The sequence below is a fragment of the Silene latifolia genome, chromosome Y (assembly GCF_048544455.1).
Source record: "Silene latifolia isolate original U9 population chromosome Y, ASM4854445v1, whole genome shotgun sequence".
Lineage (NCBI taxonomy): Eukaryota > Viridiplantae > Streptophyta > Magnoliopsida > Caryophyllales > Caryophyllaceae > Silene > Silene latifolia.
The window spans coordinates 442,279,451-442,299,979 of NC_133538.1; the positions used below are offsets into that span (position 1 = coordinate 442,279,451).

General features: G+C 42.6%; 2 non-coding genes across 2 annotated transcripts; both read right to left on the minus strand.

Moving 5' to 3' along the window:
* LOC141635507 (small nucleolar RNA R71) lies at positions 1-109 on the minus strand. Its single transcript, XR_012540190.1, has one exon. It is a non-coding gene; the product is annotated as a small nucleolar RNA R71 (small nucleolar RNA).
* An 8,223-nt stretch (positions 110-8,332) lies between these two features.
* Positions 8,333-8,439, minus strand: LOC141634870 (small nucleolar RNA R71). The gene has a single exon (XR_012539588.1). It is a non-coding gene; the product is annotated as a small nucleolar RNA R71 (small nucleolar RNA).
* Positions 8,440-20,529: the final 12,090 nt, after the last annotated feature.

Here is a 20,529-nt window from a genome sequence, read left to right on the forward strand (position 1 = left end):
ACGCCTTGAGAAGTAAAATCACAAGTTTCCAGCAAGGAGCCGATGAGGATTTTTGTGAAGCATGGGGACGTTTCAAAAGTTTGGTCCGAGCTGTCCCTCACCATGGCTTCGAGCAATGGTATCTTTGCAACCTATTCTATAATGCTCTATATGATGATTATAAGGTCATCTTGGATGCAGCTGCTAATGGCAGGTTCCAAAACAATACCGGTTAAAGTAAAGGTTGGAACACTATTGAGGAGATGGCAGTTCATAGAGCTGAGTTTGGAAGTTCACGTGGAAAGTCACGAAAGCAAAGTGATGAAATGAGTGTCGTTGTGACACTTATAACTTCTATTACTGCCCGTCTTGAGAAGCTCGAGATTTCTGAAGCTTCCAAGGAGAAAGTTGAAATACCTGTTCAAAACTCAGATGAGATCGAGAAGTTGAGAGAGATGGTCCAACTCCTTTTGGTTCAAGTGGCGAATATGGAAGCAGCTGGGATTGAGTCCTCAAAGAATTTTGTGAAGCAATTGGAGAATATAGAGGCTAAGCATGTTACTAATTCTTCAAGCAAATGTGAAGGTCCGATCGAAATGATTAATGCCATTAATCTCAGAAGTGGCCTCTCTTGTGAAAGTCCCGACAAGCCAAAGGAAGACTCGGGAAACGAAGAAGAAGCTCGTTTAAATTCTGGTGCAAAAACGAGCTCAATTGCCAGTACTTTCGGTCGATCGACCACCATTGTCAGTCGATCGACTGAAGCGTCAGATAAAATAGTTTCTGGTCAGAAACTATTCACACTACCATCGATCGTCGATCGACCAACATCACCAGTCGATCGACTGGATCACCTGACGAACTCAATTCTGAACAGGAACTGTTCACGCCCAGCCAAGTTGGTCGATCGACCACTCATATCAGTCGATCGACTGGAACTCCGGAGCAGGATGCAAATCCGTCAACTAGTTTGCATGATTCTTCACTCGATGATGATTTGATTTGGGGTATTAAACTTACGGAAGCCGAAGGTTACTGATCCTACGGCCGATGTTGCGATCCCCGTATCCGGAGCGTTTGAAGGCTACTAAGCTGGAGCGTAAGTTTGGTAAGCTTCTGGAGATGGTCCAAAATCTCGAGGTAACGGTTCCTTTCACTGATCTAATTACCCAGGTACCCTCTTACGCTAAATTTATGAAAGATATTTTAAATCGTAAGAGAAATTTTCGTGATGATGGTAATGTTGCTTTTGTGGAAGAGTGTAATGCTCTTTCGCAAATTAATGTGCCACCTAAATTAAAGGACCCGGGTAGTTTTTCAATTCCTTGCACTATAGGTAACCACGTAATTGGAAAGGCCCTTTGTGACTTAGGGGCCAGTGTCAGTGTCATGCCCTATTCTGTTTGCGAAAGTTTAAACATTGGTAGACTTAAGGTGACCGATATTACCGTTCAAATGGCAAATAGATCGACTCAGAGACCTATAGGTGTTTTAGAGGATGTACCCGTTCGAGTGGGTAAGTTTTTTTATTCCTGTCGATTTCGTTGTTTTGGACATTGCAGAGGCGATCGGATACCTATTATTTTAGGCGGACACGTTCTTACATACAAACTGGGCCGTGATAGATGTCAAACGCGGAACCATCACCTTAGAGGTAGGGGATGACACCATTGAGTTCAGTCTTGCTCACAAGGCGACTGAACCTGCTGATGAGGACACGTGTTATTCCATTGATATTGTTGATAGGACTGTCACTTGTAATTGGAGGGAATCCTTAGCCAAGGATCCCTTAGCTGATCTAACCCGTTTAGATGAGTGTGCAGGTAATACAGTGGAGAAGGCTGAGGAGCCAGATGCTTTGGTAGCCTCAATGGAGAGCTACGAGCTCAATGAAGAAGAAGATGAGATGCTTTTGAGCTTGGCCAACGAGAACTTGGTCAACACTTGCTACACCATTGAAGCTGATTCTGTCTATGCTGTAGAGGTAAAAGTGCCGGAGCGTAAGTCACTTCCTCCTAATCTTAAGTATGTTTTTCTAGATGATACGGAGCAGTACCCAGCTATTGTTAGTTCTAAGCTTAATGATGTCCAGCTGTTTGCTTTAATGTGTGTACTTAAGAAAAACAGGAAGGTTTTGGGTTACTCTTTGGATGACATTAAGGGCATCAGCCCTGATGTTTGTATGCATAGGATAGAGTTGGAAGAAGGCCACAAGCCTTACAGACAGGGTCAACGCAAGTTGAACCCGAAGATGCAGGAAATTGTTATGGCTGAGGTGATGAAACTACTCGATGCAGGTATTATTTATACAGTTGGCAACTCCAAGTGGGTTAGCCCAGTTCAGGTAGTCCCGAAGAAAGGAGGGACTACCGTGGTTAAAAATGATAAAAATGAATTAATACCAACTCGAGTAGTGACAGGGTTGCGGATGTGCATTGATTATAGACAGTTGAATGCCGCCACCAAGAAAGACCACTTCCCCCTTCCTTTTGTTGACCAAATGACTGAAAGACTTGCCTCTAACAATTTTTTTTGTTTTCTAGACGGATATTCAGGGTTCTTTCAGATCCCTATTCATCCGGACGATCAGAGTAAGACCACTTTTACCTGTCCATAGGGTGTTTTTGCATATCGTAGAATGCCTTTCGGATTGTGTAACGCCCCTGCTACCTTTCAGAGGTGCATGATGGGGATTTTTTCTGATTATATAGAAAATATTATGGAAGTATTCATGGATGATTTCTCAGTTTAAGGTAGTGACTTTGATCGTTGTTTAGCTAACCTTGATAAAGTCATGCAGCGTTGTATAGATGTTAATCTTGTTTTAAACTGGGAAAAGTGTCAGTTTATGGTCAATGAGGGAGTTGTGTTAGGGCACCTGATTTCTGATAAAAGTATACATGTTGATAAGGCAAAGGTGCAGGTGATTGAGCAATTACCCCCTCCCGTGAATGTTAAAGGAGTGAGGAGTTTCCTTGGTCACGCTGGTTTTTACCGGCGTTTCATTAAGGATTTTTCAAAAATTGCTAAACCACTTACACATTTGCTCCTTAAGGATGCTGTCTTTGAATTTACTGATGAGTGCCTTACCGCTTTTAACAGGTTAAAGGAGGCCCTAGTTTCTGCGCCAATCATTCAGCCGCCTGATTGGGACCTCCCATTTGAGATCATGTGTGATGCCAGCGATTATGCGGTCGGTGCAGTTTTGGGACAACGGAAGAATAAAGCTCTGAATGCCATATATTATGCGAGTCGAACTCTGGATAAGGCTGAAATTAATTACTTTACCACTGAGAAAGAGTTTCTAGCTGTTGTTTTTGCCTTAGACAAATTTCGGTCTTATTTGTTAGGTTCTAAGGTTATTGTTTATACTGACCATGCAGTGTTGAAGACTCTCTTTATTAAGAAAGATGCGAAGCCGAGGCTTTTGAGGTGGATACTCCTTTTGCAGGAGTTTGATTTGGAGATCAAAGACAAGAAAGGAGCTGAGAATGTGGTGGCTGACCACCTATCTCGTCTGCAGCTGACAGAAAGGGAGGATTCGTTACCTATTAATGATTCTTTTCCTGATGAGAGTCTCATTAGCTATTACTACTTCAGGGTCTTATCCACCTCCGTGGTTTGCTTGATTTTGCTAACTTTGTTTGTGATGTAGGATACCACCCAAGCTTTCATGGCAGCCGAAGAAGCGGTTTGCCTACGATGCTAGACAATATTTTTGGGATGATCCTTATGTTTTCAAGGAATGCGCAGACGGTCTCATCCGGAGATGCGTACCTCAGTGGGAGGTGAAGGATATCCTAGAGGCTTGCCACTCTTCTGCTTATGGTGGTCATCACGGTCCGTCCAGGATCGTAGCTAAGGTACTCCAATCTGGTTTCTATTGGCCAACTTTGCATGCAGATTGTCGCAATTTTGTTGCTGAGTGCGATGCTTGTCAAAGATCGGGGAATATTTCCAAAAGACATGAGATGCCACAGGTAGGCATTCTTGAGGTTGAGATTTTCGATGTCTGGGGCATTGATTATCAAGGGCCTTTTCCGAGCAGTCAAGGTAATAAATATATCCCGTAGCTGTAGATTATGTATCCAAATGGGTGGAAGTTATTGCTACTCCCCATTGCGATGCAAAGGCCGTGATTAAACTGTTTAAAAAGATTATTTTCCCTCGTTTTGGTGTCCCTCGGGTTGTCATTAGCGATGGGGGAATGCATTTTAAAGAGAAACAACTTAGTGCTTTATTGACTAAATTCGGTGTCCAACATCGTAGAGGTTTGGGGTATCACCCCCAAACTAGTGGTCAGGTTGAGATTTCTAACAGAGAATTGAAAGAAGTCTTAGCTAAAGTTGTTTCTAAATCACGGAAGGATTGGAGTTTTAAGTTAGATGATGTCTTATGGGCTTATAGAACTGCGTTTAAGACGCCAATCGGGATGTCACCATACCGATTGATTTATGGTAAGACATGTCATTTACCTGTTGAGCAAGAGCGTAAGTCCTGGTGGGCTATTTGTGATTTGAATTTGGATCCTAACCTCTCTCGTGAGAAACGCATGACACAGCTGAATGAGCTAGAGGAATTTAGGCTGCTGGCCTATGACAATGCAAGGATCTACAAGGAGAAAACAAAGCGCTGGCACGACAAGAGAATCATCAAGCGCGAGTTCCATATTGGCGATAAGGTACTTTTTTTTAACGCTCGTATCCGTTTATTTCCTGGTAAGCTGAAATCCAGGTGGACTGGCCCTTATACGGTCATAGCAGTCACAAAGTTCGGATCAGTTGAATTGGAGACCTCAGCTGAAGAAAGGTTCAAGGTTAATGGCCAATATGTGAAGCATTATCACGGATCAGATGCATACGTTGGGAAGGTCGAGGTTTTGTACTTCGACCCGTTATCAGATGATGCAAAGTGAAGGTAAAAAGGTCGTGCAGGACCTCTTAAACCAGCGCTAGCTGAGAGGCAACCCAGGTTGTAATTAATTGTAATTTAGGAATTTCATTCAAAAAACTTCATTTAATTTGCATTTTGAGTTTTTTTTTATGTATTCTTTATTTCCTTTTAATTTGCAACTTCTTGGTTTGGGAATATGTGCGCCTTTGATAATTTTTGCAGGAATTTATTTTATGCAAAGTGCGTGGGTGGAATGCTGGATTTTTGTGAGAGGAAGACAGAAAGTTATGATGGCACAAATGAATTTTGACGAATTAAAGTCTAATTGCCAGCTCTAGCAGTCGATCGACTAGGTGGTTCAGTCGATCGACTGAAGTGAAGAGACCAGAGACTACTGTGCAGGAATATTGGTCGATCGACTGGGTCAATGGGTCGATCGACCAATACACGAGACTCCAGAATCTGTTAAGTGACAGCTCGGTCGATCGACCACTCTGCGGGATCAGATTACCACTGAAAAGGGGAGTTTTACTCATTCACTCATTCATTTTCACAAACACATAAATTTTTCAGCAAACCCTAAATTTCATCCCTCTTCTGCGATTTTCACCTACATCCCGTCTTGCACTTGATTTTTATTGCTTTAATCTTCAAAGTTTCTTCAAGGTATGTCCCTAATCTCATTTCCATGCTTTATCTTCGATTTCATTGTGGTATTTATGCGAAATTTTCGAAGTAATTTGCATTTGAGATGGAAAAATCGATTTGGGGAAATCGATTCTAGGGTTTGATTTCTTGTCATCTTTATACTTTAATTGCTTAATCTACCCTTTCCCCCTTGATTTTCAAAGCAAATAAGCAGCTAGGATGTGTTTAAAGCCGTTTCCCCCAATTTTTTCGAAACCCTAATTTGCATTTCAGTCTTGATTGTGATTCGGGTTTCCTTCAATTCACATTGTTTGGGGATTGTTGTTGCTAATGAGTTGTTTGAAAGGTAACTGATGTGACCATAATTGGCGCATATTTAGCCCCCGAATTAGCCTTGTTCCCATGCTTTTTAGTGCTTATTTGGGTCATTTCTTATCTTTAGTTCTTTGTTTTGCATATTCTTTGAGATTTTGATCCCTTGGTAGGAAAGGAGTAAGAATCTTGCATTTTCATGGCAAAACGAGACTAAATTGATCGAATTCAATGACCAAGCATCAAGGAGAGACAAGATTAGAAGGCCTTTGTACATATTATAGTAGAAGAGCAATGTTGGGAAAAGATCCTTGAGTCCCCAAGGAAATCCCCAAGGAATTTATGAAGAAAAGGGAAGAAAAGAAGAAGATTTGTTGCTTTGATCGACAATCCGAGCGGATTGTCACCAATCCGTCCGTCCGCAAAGAAGACAATCCGAGCGGCTTTGCCACAATCCGCTCGGATTCCACCTCCACAATCCGCCCGGATTCCCCTGAATCCGCTCGGATTCCAACGCTAGAATCCGCCCGTCCCGACCCTATTCCGCCTGGATTCTAGCACAGCACGGATTGTCTTCTCCAAGCTACGAAGAAAGAAGCCCTTCTCTCAGAAAATACCGGCTCCTCCTTGCTCAACTTAAAAAGTGTAATTACTAGTTTAGCCCTTAGTTAACCCTAATGCATCCTCCCTAATTTCCACTATAAATACCCCATTAGTCTAATTAGAGGAGCATGTTCTTCTTATCAATAATTAGTGTAGTTAATATCAATCAAATCTCTATTTAATATTGTAATCAAGTATTAATCAAGTTTTAATCCAAGTTTTAGTTCTTCAATCTCTCTTTTGTTCATCCTTTATTTTGGGTAATTGAAGATTATTTGGGTTATTGTTGGGAGATTGACAACCTCTCAATCAAGCATTCAAGTACTTCTTTTATCTTTGCTTTATTATTGGAATCATTAGTAGGTATAATCTCTTAATCCCTTTTTAATTATTGTTAATTACTTTCATTTATTCATCATGTTTCATATTGTAGGTATGATTGACAACCTTGCTAGCATGATCAACATGATAATGAGTGAGTTGTCTCTTAGCTAGTGTTAATGGGTGATTAGGGGAAACCATCATGGGGAATGATTCATGCTTAAATTAATATGCTTTCATGTTTTATTTGCTTGCTTGTTTTGATCTCAACTCATGCACATGTTATATTTGATGAAATGCTAAGCCTATGAATCCTTGCATTTACTATCATCTTCTATCTTTTCAATGAGACTTGTAAGACATAACCCAACTCGAGTCTCATTAGACCATGCATGTTGTTGAGTAGGGAAGATTAACTCGACTTGTAGGTGTTGTACAATCTAATCGATTCGGCTCCGGGACCCAAACTTTCCTAGGATTGTAAGATATAACCCAACTCAATCCATCACAACAATAATTGCTTGCTTATAATTTGAGAACATGTTTGTATGATCATATCCCATGATTCCCCTATGATCCCATGACACCCTAGTGCCTTTAATCAATTGTTTACACCCCTTTAATTCATCTTGCTTGTTTATTTCCATTGCTATTTTAGTTTAGTAACCTTCTACATCAACCCAATTTGTGACACCCCTTAGACACCACTAGTTACAATAGAAATCTCATTTCAACTCCCGTCCCTTGGGATCCGACCTTTACTTACCTCTTTACTAATTGCAGAGTTGTTTGTAGAGCAATAAATTGTGTTTTGATTCGACCGTGACCAACGACCACATCTTAATTTGTGAACACTTTGCGGGAACGCATCAAAAATGGCGCCGTTGTCGGGGACGGTGTTTGTTTGATTTAGATTTCTTTTTATTAGTTGTGTCTTTCTTCGCCATGAGGAAGTAAAACTCCTCAAGGTTTGTTCTAATTGTTTTCGAGTTGTTTGATATTTTGCATGTCTAGAAGGTTACAAGGTGATTTGTTACCTTTTGACCGTGAAATCGAAAGAACCTTGACGAACAATAGGAGAGTTGTTAGGAGGAATTTACGAGGTATTAGTGAAGTTGTCCAACCCACTAGTGAGTTTGTCAATCCTTTCGCAATAGAAGGAGAAGAAAACCCATTACACAATACCCCACAAAATCCACCTACAATGCCAAAATTCTCGTCACACTCCGTACCCACCGAGGAGAATCTACCAAATGGTACTCCTACGCCGCAACATCTAACCGGAAATTTTATTGCCAAGTCCGCCTTCATCCAATTAGTTGAGAGGAGCCAATTCGGGGGGATGCCTAGTGAGGACCCTCATTCTCATATGGAAACCTTTTGCGACTATTGTGATGCAATCTCTCAAACGGGCGTGACTCAAGACCAAATTAGATGGGTCTTATTTCCTTTTTCCTTAATCGGCACCACGAAGTAATGGTTGAAGGGCCTTGATAAGGCCACCCTTGGAATAGATTCTTGGAAGAAGTTGGCTCTAGATTTCTACACAAAATTCTACCCACCGGAAAAGACTAACATGCTAAGAGCTCCAATTACGGGTTTTAAGCAAAGGGATGAAGAGTCTTTGTATGAAGCTTGGGAGCGGTTCAAGGGAATTTGTCGCTCATGTCCTCACCATGGACTTAGCGAATGGTTTTTGGTGCAACAATTTTGGAATGGTTTATATGAAGATTCTAGGAACATTCTCAATATGGGATCAAATGGAATGTTCACCGAAGTTGATGACAATCAAACATGGAACAAGATTGAGGAAATGGCGGTCCATAACTCACAATATAGTAGACCTCGCAAGGCTACTAGAGGAGGAAAGCATGAAGTGGACTCCGTTACTCAATTGGGTGCTCAACTTAGTGCTCACATTGACACAATCAACTTGAAGTTTGAACAAGCTATGGCTAGACTTGAGGAAAACTCAAAATCATAAAAGCATCATGTTAATGCCATGACGGCATCCTCATCAATCCCAAGTGGGATATGTGAGAATTGTGGAACTTTGGGACATGACCAAGGTGAATGTAGGGGAACAAATGAACAAGTGAATGCTTTCCAAGCATACAAGAGTGGTACCCCTTATTCCAACTTTTACAATGAAAACACCAAATTCCATCCAAATCTCTCATACAAAAGCCAAAATGTTCAAAACCCTCAAACAACATACACTCCACCACCCATGAGAAACCAAAATCAAAGACCCTTTTACAATCAAAACCAAGGTTACCAAAATCAAAATCCATACAATCACCAAAATGACCAAGGTTTTGATGTCCAAAAAGCGGTCCTCCAAATGCAAAAGAATCAACAAGAATTTTTCACTCAAATTCAAAAAGATAGCCAAGCAAAGGAAACCACCATCAACAACATTCTAGCTCACACCAAGATGTTGGAAACACAATTGACTCAACTAGCATCTTCAAGCTCACAAAGACAAAAGGGGCAATTACCACCTCAAAGTAATCCCCCTAGACATGAAACGGTTAGTGCCATTCATTTGAGAAGTGGTACAAGGTATGAAGCACCGAAGAAGCAAGTTGAGGATGAAGTTATGGAAGCTAGTGAAAAGGAAGAAATTGTGCAAAACTCCAAAGATGGAGAATCATCAAAAGAAGAAAGTTAGAAGAAAAATGAAGACAAGGCCAAGGAGAAGGAGCCCATTTTGATTAGACTCCCTTTTCCAAGTCGTCAAGCCAAGCCCAAATTTGATGATCAACTTGGAAAATTCATGGAAATTGTGAAGAATTTAGAAGTCTCAATTCCTATCACGGAATTAATCAATCACGTTCCGGCCTATGCGAAATACATGAAAGATATCCTCACAAAGAAGAAGTCGATCCGGAAGCTTGAGACTATCGCCTTCACTAAGGTGAGTAGTGCAATACTTCAAGGGAGTTCACCTCCAAAGTTAAAGGATCCGGGAAGCTTCTCAATACCGTGTACCATTGGCGACACAACGATCAACAAAGCCTTATGTGATCTAGGGGCTAGTGTGAGTGTCATGCCGTACTCGGTGAGTAAAAGGTTGGGGATGGGAGAGCTTAAATGCACCAACATCACACTCCAAATGGCCGATAGATCGACGAAGACACCGTTAGGGATATGGGAAGATGTCCCCGTGCGAATTGGGAAGTTTTTCATCCCGGTGGACTTTTTCATTGTTGATATGGAGGAGGATTCCAACATTCCAATCATCCTAGGAAGACCTTTCCTACACACCGCCGGTGCGGTGATTGATGTGAAACATGGTGAGCTCACTCTAGAAGTGGGAGATGAAAGCATAACTTTTAATCTTGACAAGACTATGAGAGCTCCTCGTTTGCATGAACCATGTTTCATGATTGATCATTATAGCCGAAAGGATAAAAGGAAGAAATCGGAACTCCAATGGAAGAAGAAAATTGAAGATGCTCCATTCAAAGAGCAAGTGAATTGTGACAAGGAGAGCTTGCGAAGCTCATCAAAATCAACCAAGGAAGAAGAGGATGGCCTCATTGGCCAAGAGAAGAAATTGGGAGAATTGTCTCCATCTAAGCAAGAGATTTTCAATGATCAACTCAATGAAGTTTGTGGTCTTTGGGACGACGAATTTGAAGGGATTTTTAATCCCTACATTGGTAATGCCATCGATCAAGGCCAACAACAAGGGCCAAGGTCTATTGAGAACCTCTACCATGATAATGAACAAGCTTTTGATTACTTCTTCAAGGTGTTGAGCAACATCAACAACACCTTGGACATGCCCCCTTGACATCTCATCAAGAATGAGAGTTTGGTGGAGTCCTCCCTAAACCACCACTTGTAAATATTTCTAACTCCCTAACTTACATTTCAATTCTTGTATTGCATTTTTGTCATCTTTGGATTTTTATTTACTTTGATCAAAATAATTGACATGTTTGAGAGAAGTGAGGGAGGGACTAACGATTTCAATTGATGTGTAGTGCTTTTAGCTTAGTGTGGGGATGGCAATTGCCTAGGCTATCCATGCCTTAGTAGTGCCCCCACAATGACGAACACAAGACTTGAAGAAAGAATGGAAGAACGGTATGGGAAATGCAGTGTGCACGGATGTAACTGAATCCGTGTACACAGGGGAAGAATCCGAGCGGATTCCAGAGAATCCGCCCGTCTTGTAGAATCCGAGCGTATTGCAGAAAAGACGCCCGTCCCGAATCGAGCTGAATTTTGAAAATTTCTTGATCGTGGATCGAATCCGGCGTCCCGTGAAGAATCCGCCCGTCTTGAAGAATTCGTCCGTCTTGTAAGAAAGACGTCCGCCTTTGCAGCTGAGGAAAACAAGCAAAATTTTCTGGACTGAAATCCGTCCGTCTTTAAGCAAATCCGCCCGTCCCGTGTTCAGCAAATCCGAGCGGATTGTCACAAATCCGCCCGTCTTTAGGCGAGTTTTGCAAAGTTCAGAAAGAGCAGAATCCGCACGGATTGGGCAGAATCCGCACGGATTGCCCCTGCAGATTCGAAAATTTCGGTCTCTTTCAAACCCCTTCCACCTTCATTCATTCATTCATTCATTCATAAACACTACCCACAACATCAAAACCCTCATCCTCTCCATCACAAAAACAAAAACCCTCAACAACATTCACCAAATACAAATCAAACCATCTTTCCAACAACAAATCAATTACTCCTTCCTCCATAAAAATCAAAACCAAGCACAAAATCTTCAACCTTTGAGTCGATTTTTGATTTCATAAATGCAAAGCCTTTCACCTTCAAATCGATTTGGGCATACTACAAATTGAAGATTTTTCATTCTTTTCTGGGTTAGTTCATCAATGGCAAGGACTAAGGGAGCAACAAAGGCAACAAAGGCACCAAAGGCTAAGGCACTCTCACAAAGGCAAAAGGCTCTTCAAACAAAGAAAGAATTGGCTATGGTGGTAGCAACACCAAACTTGGAAGTGCAACAACAACAACAACCTTCTATGGGAGCAACAACACCTTCTACTCCGGTAATTGATCAACTTTTGCATTATCCGGAGGTAACTTTTATTTCCGATACCCATAGAAATACCTTTGTCAAGTTTGCTATGAAGTCATTACAATCTACCAAATTCATATGTGAAGATACCTTAAAAAAATTGGGTGTTCTTGAACAAACAAAAGCCTTTTTCAATGCCATGGGGTTGAAGAAATTGTTTGAAACAAGGGAATTGACATACCCTCCCTTACCTTGGAATTTTTAAGTTCTTTGAAAGTCACCAAAGTTGAGAATAGGGAGAATCTCGAGTTTCGTCTAGCTAATGTTAGTAGACGCATTACCTTTAGGGAATTGGGTGAAATTTTGGGTCTTAGTGATGAACCGAGTTATTTTAAGAGTTATGGAAAGTATGACCCCGAACCTCTTTGGGAGGCAATCTCCGGGAAGAAATTTGAGGATTTTCATGCGAGTCGTGCTCTTTTGGTCCACCATCCGGGCATAAGAGTATGGCACAAGGTCGTGGGCAACACCATAATTGATAGGAAAGATACCAACCATTTCACAAGACTTGATTTTATTCTCCTTGAATCGGCTTTGAATATCTGAAGAGTACACACCAAGCCTTACAATTCTTTGAGGCTCTTGGTAGATAGATGGCTCAACATTGATTGTGGGAAGAAGGGCACGACCGTTATTGTCAATGGCGGTCTAGTCACACTCCTAGCCAAGCACTTTGATCCTAACTTCAATAAGGATAACAAGTACAAAGCAAAAGAGGGTGGCCATCTTGTTGATATGCATACTATGATTCACAAGTTCAAGTGGGTTGCCCATAACCCCCTTGACACTAAGTATGGATGGCTCACTAGTGAAGCTAGATCGTTCACCTTGCCTTCGAAGATTTGCCGTCTAAGCGTCCACCGGACCAATTATCTACTTCCCCTTTCCAAAGAAGCCGAGTATATCATTCAACAACAAAAGGGTGATCTTGAAATGCCCTCCTCTTCCATTGTCATACCACCTTACCCCTTTAAGTATGAAGAGTTCAAGCCGGAAGGAGTTGAAGTTGGGAAATACTATGTGACTCTTCTCATGCAAGCAATGCACAAGCAAGCCTATGAAGATCGGAAAAATGCCTACTTGGCTCAATATCCACCTCTCCTACACTTAGCTAGGCAAGGACTACTTGATCCATCTTGTCCTTTGCCTAGTTGGGCGGATAGAGAAGTCTTATTTCCGGGTGCATCTAGGGTCGTTTTGGGTGACAATGAGGTTGTTGGAAATGATGAAGAAGTTGATGATAATATTGAGGAAGAAGCAAGTGAAGGAGAAAAGGATGGTGAAGATGATGAAGATGAAGATGAGGAAGAAAGTGAAGAAGCAAATGACAAGGAAAGTGGCAATGTGACCACTTCTCATGAGGGAAGTGATGGTGATAGCATGATGGAAGATTAGCAAGCCTTGGAGACTCCTACACTCTTGTTTTGACAGGTTTTTTTACTGATCTAGAGCGTCCTGCCAGGGATTTATATGTAGGGTGATCTAACTCGAATAACTCGCCTGATTGGTATAATTAAGTGTAAAACGAATTAATAAACAATGACACAAAGAGATTTATACGTGGAAAAACCCTGGGAATAAGGGAAAAAACCACGGGCACCAAGCCATGAGTGATTGTTACTATGGTTTTAGATAGCCTGACAGAGTATTGTTATATCAGGCGTGACAGGCGAATATATAGCTTAAGAATACAAAGAATATAAGTAAAAGTGAGGGTCTATTGATACGTGCCTAATGTATAGTCTTTTTAGCCTATTTCAGCACGTATTTCTATGCATTTCTATACTGTTTTTATAGTATTTTGCCCCGAATTGGCTACTTTGGTGTATTTTGTCCTTTTTGTAGGAATGATCGCGGAAGTAGCGGAACCATACTCCTTTTCGTCCCTTTTGCATGCATTTAGAGGAGACGGGATTATCCCAGAGTGAGATGTTGCACTTAGAAGTGTCGTTGCACGCATTACGAGGCATTTGGGTGAAGACGTGAGCTGAATTGAAGACCCAAGTGGTCTATCGAGCTGTTTGGTGGTCGATCGAATGGTTCCAAGGCTCCCTGAGGCTCGATCGAGAGGATCCTTCCTCGATCGAGTAAGCTGCACATGACCAAGTCCTCGATCGAGTGACCTGCTGGTCGATCGAGGGACTTCTGCTGAGACATTGCTCGATCGAGTGGTTTTGCCTACTCGATCGAGAGGTTTTCGACATTGTGGGCTTAATCAGTCCATGTTTTATTTCCGCATAAACACTTAGGGGTTTTGGCTATTTAACCTATGTTTTACTAGGTTATTAGTCATTCCTTTTTACGATCTCTTGGACTATCATTCACATTAGAACTACTGCTACTTTTCCTACGTTACTTTTCTCCTTCTACTGTTGCTTGCAATTTGGGATTATTTCACTCGGAATCGGTTGTTCTTTACGCCGGAATCGCTTAGATTGTAATCTCCTCTCTTCTCTTAATAATAATTAACCTTCTTGGTGTTTTAATTCTTGTTTATGTTATCATTCTTCCTTGCCCTAATTTCCATTATTGCATTTATTTGTTATTTCGTTATGTCTTCTGCTGGAAATTTATATTCTTTTAGTTTAACAATCAACATGAGTAGCTAATCTCCCTTCATGTTGGGATTAGGGGATCTGCGGTAGTGAAATGACGACGTAGTGAATGAATTAGACGAATTGACTAAGAGACCCTGTCACTATAGCAATATAACTGTAATTCTTGACCTAGTTGAGTGCACGCTTCTATGTCACCCATTAATCTGGCTACAATTAATCCTGGATCGAAAGATTGGACTAAATAGGCCTGCTATAAACAGTATACTACCCTAATGAGGACGAAAGTTAAGTTAGTGGTATTTTAGGGTGGGAAGTGGACCGAAAGGACCTTCTAATATCCGTCTCGCATTAGTTCGTCTGAGTCATTTACTGCTAAGTTGTTGAACTACCGTAGTGAACCGAATTCCCGACATGTCCCCCTTTTATTGATAGTTTTAATTCATTTTCCTGCTTTACTGCTCTCTACTTTATTTCTCTTTCCTTTCAACTCCGTAGTTTAGAACCAAAAATTCAATCAAACCCAATTGTTACCATAGGATTAGAAATAGATAGCTGTAGTTGCATTACCTCCCTGAGGATTCGATACTCGACTGCCTCTACTACATTTTTAGTTGAGACCGTTAGGTTTTATTTTTGACAGGTACGCGACAGACGTGTCAAATTTTGGCGCCGTTGCCGGGGAGGCAATTGTTCAATTTACTAGCTGTTTTATTTTTAATTCTTCTTTTAGTTTAAGGAACATCGTTCCTTAGACTACTCTTATATCTTGTCTGTAGTTCCTTCTTATGCGCAGGTCGCAAGGTGGGCCACTACTACCTTTTGATCCCGAGATTGAGAGATCTCTGCACGTAAAAAGGAGACTATTCCAAGAGCAACAGGCAGAGGAAGAGCCCAGTTCTCGTGGTAGCTTTTACGAGAACGAGCTTTTCGAAGACAATCCACCGTCTTCTCCAGTTTCCAATTCATCAGTTGAATCTATTACTTTTCCAGAATTTCCCGAAATGGCTGAGGAAGCAACCATTGCTAGTCACTCCGAGCCCACGGCTGACAATCTCTATAAAGGGTTCGAACTGCCGGGAGATGCTAGGAAGTTCGAGCCAAAGCCTGCATACATCAATATGGTCGAGAAAAATCGTTGGGAGCTGCAATCAAGACGCAAATCAAAGATATGGAGACCTTCATTGATTACTGCTGCTCCATACCTCCTCCCACTGGCATGACAGCTGATCAGATCAAAGAAACTATGTTCATCTTCTCACTCCGCGATGCTGCAAGGGAGTGGTATAGGGATTTAGACCGAGCTGCTCACGGCATAACAGATTGGAATACGCTAGCACTAGCGTTCTATAAAAAATACTTCTCTGCTTCGAGAACCATCGCCATTAGAGCTCAGATAACAAGTTTCAAACAAGGGCCTGACGAGAACTTCCACGAGGCATGGCTTCGATTTAAGAAACTGGTGCGGACCATACCGCATCACGGTTTCGAAAAATGGAGCCTGTGTAACCATTTTTACAATGGTTTATATGATGATCAGAGGGCTATATTAGATGCTGCAGCCAACGGTCGATTTGCTGACAACTTGGGAGCGACCAAGGGATGGAAGATTATAGATGATTTAGCCACTCACAGGGCTGAATATGGGAATTCAAGAGGAAACCAAAGGAGAGCCGTTGAATCCTCTTCAGTGGCCGCATTAGAAGCCCTTACCGCGAGGTTCGATAAGTATGAACTAGGGGGAGCTCTCAAGGGAGGAATGTACCATGTTAATGCTATGACAGACGGTCCCTTCGTCTGTACAAGGTGTGGGATAGATGGACATGTCGCTGATTATTGTCCTAGCCCTTATGAGCAATGTGCTGCCTTTCAACATTACAGGCAAAACAACACTCATTATGAGCCGAATATCCATCCCAATTTGAGGTGGAGTAACCAGAACGTACTCAACCCCACTGCCCCTCCAAATCAGCCGCAACAGCCCTATATTCCTCCGCACCAGAAGCAACAAGGCTATCAGAAGCCTCCGTCTTTCAACCCTCCTAACCAAGGTGCTTCGTCATCTAGTGGGGTGAGTGAGATAGGTGAGTTAAAGTCCATGATGCAGTCCATTGCAAAGTAATTACAACAAAAGGACACGGCATTCAAGGCACTTGAGACTCAAGTTGCCCAACTGGCCGAAAATCAATCCTCAAGGAAGCTCGGTCATTTGCCAACTCAAAATGACAAGAACCCAAATGAGACGGTGCATCTGATAGAGTTGAGAAGCGGTCTCTCTTATGAAGGACCGTAGTACGTAAATCGACCCGAGGGAAGCTGTCACTGATGATGAAAAGTGTTCTGTTAAGAGAAAAGGACTCACGACACAAGAGTTACTCGATCGACTGAAGACTGGTGCTCGATCGAGTGGAATTGATGAGGAAAGCCCTCGATCGAGTAGTCTTTCTGCTCGATCGAGTGAATCGAAGTGAAGATGGTCGATCGAGTGGGAATGTTGCTCGATCGACTGAAGTTGCTGAAGAAGGTGCTCGATCGAGTGACCACATTGCTCGATCGAGTGATATTGATGACGGGAAGCTTATTCGAGAGCCTGCTAGTGCTCGTTTAAGCGAGGAATTACCAGAAAGGCCTCGTTCGAGAGGTAAGAAGCGTCCGAAGGATACTGAACTTGCTCCGGAAGACACTTTGGAAGCGAGAAACAAGGGACTCGAGATTCCAATTACTGTTCCCTTCCCGAGGCGGCTGCAGAATACCAAGATTAATCAACAGTTTAGCAAATTTGTTGAGCTTTTGAAGAGTTTGGAAGTTTCCGTGCCGTTCACTGAATTGCTGACCAAAGTACCCTCTTATTTAAAATTTATGAAAGAAATTTTAGCACGAAAGAGGACTATAAATGATAATGAGACCGTAGCTTTGACTGAGGTGGGGTCAGCCCTATCTCAAAATAAGCTACCTCCTAAGCAGTCAGACCCGGGTAGTTTTTCGATCCCTTGTCACATCGGTATGCGATTGATTGATAATGCGCTATGCGATCTAGGCGCTAGCGTAAGTGTTTTACCTTTGTCTCTAGCTAAGAGACTTGGTGTGACAAAACTGAGTTGCACCAACATGACTGTCCAGATGGCCGACCGTAGTTTATCACGGCCACTAGGTGTAGCAGAAGACGTACCTGTTTAGATCGGGAAGTTCTTTATTCCCGTTGATTTTGTCGTCTTAGATATCCCCGAAGATGTGCACACCCCTATCATTTTAGGGAGACCATTTTTGTCCACTGCCCGTGCAGTAATAGACGTCGGGGGGAAGACTTTGACCTTTCAGGTAGGGGACGAGGAGCCGACTTTCCATCGGTCCAAGTTCCGGAGGGCTCCCATGCAAGCTCACCTTGCAATGCCCTCTCTTCTCGTTGACCCTATTATTGACACTCCAGAGGAAAATTTGGAGAATATTGCTGTTATTGCTAACCCTCCGCCTCATACTGAGAGCAAAAAGGAGGAAAATTCGTCTGTTTCCCTTACTGCAGGTACAGATGAAGGCAAGAAAGGAGTCGTCAAGGGACAGGGTGCAACCATTATCAATCAAACTGGAGCCAAGGATGCAAAAGAAGATGACAGAGGGGCGAGAACGAAGACAGTTCGCACCTACATAGATGGGAACTACATTCCTCCTACTGTCGCAAACAGTAATTCAAGCTCATGGAAATCAAAGAGGACGGCCGCATCGCCAAGTGACGTCCTCCAAAGAAAAGCCCACGAAGGGGCTACTGAAAGCTGATGGGAATTAAACGGGGAAATGCCCCGTGTAACAAAGTGTAATAGATATTCATTTGAATTTCTTTTGAATTTCTTTATTACGTTTTTAATTAGGACAATTAGTTTAGACAATCCTTTAGCTTAGACTGAGATTTTAGACTGTGTTTCTGCATATTTGGTATTTTGGGATGTGTTTGGATATGTTTTATGCGAGTTTGGGAAATGTCACGCATTTCGAGGAAATAAAGATGAAAATCAAAGAAGTCTACACGAGGAAGTCCTCGATCGAGTACTTTTGTACTCGATCGAGTGGAAGTTGGTTCGATCGAGCTTGCTGGTTACTCGATCGAGAAAGGCCACAGAGGAAATGGTCGATCGAGAGGTCTATTACTCGATCGAGCAAAGGGGACAGCAAAAGCCCTCGATCGAGTGATTAAAACCACTCGATCGAGTGAAATGAACAGGGACCGCGGGAGTTTTCTTTCTTAAACTCTTTATTTCCCTAATCTTATTTCATTTCACTTATAATTTCCGCCTAACCTCTCCCTAATGTGCGATTGATTTTCCCCAAATCCCCATTTCTTGCCCAATATTATCAAATCCGCCACCTACAATCCCTTCATAGCTAATTAATCTTCAATAGCCCCATATTTTCCCCATCTTTTATGCTCGTTTTCTCGGTTTTAAAGGGGATTAGGGTTTGCGGTTTTTCAATCGAAAATCCGCCTTGGTTGATTGTTTTTTTGAAGTTTAATTGCATATTGTAGGTTAATCATCACCAAGTAAGTGTTTTCTTTCACACTCTTTGCATTTTCTCTTCAATTAATTCTAATTTCTTTGAGGTGATTGAATTAGGGTTCGAAAATTCCATGTCCAAATCGATTTGTTTCGATTAAATTGTGTTCATTTGCCCTTGATTAGCTTGTTGATGATAGTTTCGCAATTCCTCGCTGTTTCTATATGATTAATTCGAATTTTGCGCGATTTCCGCGATTAGGGTTCCTGTAAGTCGAATATGTCGACTATCAGACGGTCCTTCTGTTGCCTTGCTTGCTTAACTTCATCCATGCTTACTTATCATCATTGTTAATCGCTACTGCCGTTACCGTCCCCTATCGCCATTACTTGATGTGAATTGTTGGGAAATCCCGTCTTTGTGAGTAGCAATCTTCGATCGCTAGAGTCATACATGCTCCCATATTTGGTTTTCATGCTGTATTCGCCTTTAGCGGTCATTATTTTATCATATCACCACCACTCACATGCTGTAATTCGAAGTTTTGAGGAATTGTTGGGTTTTGCATTCTGGAAGTCGATTTTTTTTTCGACTGATAGGGCCATTTTTGCTGTCACATGTTGGTTAGCGGGTTGTTTTAACCACGGTTAGCAGCACCCTCTCTTATTCGTGCCCTTTGATACTTTGCAGGATGGACGCGAGTTCTTTGCCTTCCACTAGTACGTCCTCCAGCTCGTCCGTGAGCGAGTCGGTGGTCCCCTGTTTGCCACTAGCTCCGCCTTGGTCACCACCGCAGACACCATTCTACTTGTCTCACCTGCAGGGACAGGTTTACTCCGCGGCTAGCTCGGTAGGGAGCTCGAGTTCAGCTACACCGCCACTACTCCTACCGGGCCTTTCTCCTTGCTGGATCATGCGGACGCACTCCTCGTCTCCCGCAGCCGGTATGCGCCACCGAGGCCACATCGGCAAAGCTAGCCATTAGCCATCACTTCCAATTTTCCGAGGCATTTTGTTACGGAGAGGGCGCTCTCACACCTTTACCGAAGTCGCCCACGGTCGTTTCACTTCGAGGCTCACCGGAAACGGTTAGTCGCTTTACTTCGTTGCCCTCTCTCCCCCACCCGTTTCCTTGCGCGGACCGACCTAGAGACCTTAGGCATTTATGAGGAGGTCTCGTAGTTTGTTGAACGGGACGGGTATGTCGGTCGATTACCATGCGGGAGGCTACTATTCGTACCCTTACATACGAGTTCTTTAGCTCCTATTCCTTTGACACCGAGTCTTATGATGCGACCACTCCGGCTCTTGCATTCACTTTCGACTCCGCAACGAGTCACACCGCTGGACTTTGCCCAAGTTTGGGCAGGTTTTAGGCCTAGTCAGTGACGGTCCCACCGCCCCACCTCGAGACCTCCTTCAGCCACTTTGGGTTGCGCTTACCCACACTCCCTTCCCCTCACGGAAGGGAGCTCATGTTCACTTACCTGCGCCCCGTTACTACTTGCGTCTGTTAGGAGAGACCATTTTTGGGCGCCCTGAGTCCAATAACGTGACCAACACTGAGCTAGTGATTCTCGCGGGGTACCTCAACATTGACTACGGTGCCCGTTTGTTCTAAACATTGCTTATCTAGTAGCTCGGATTGGAACGGAATTGGGACTCGGGTCAAGACCG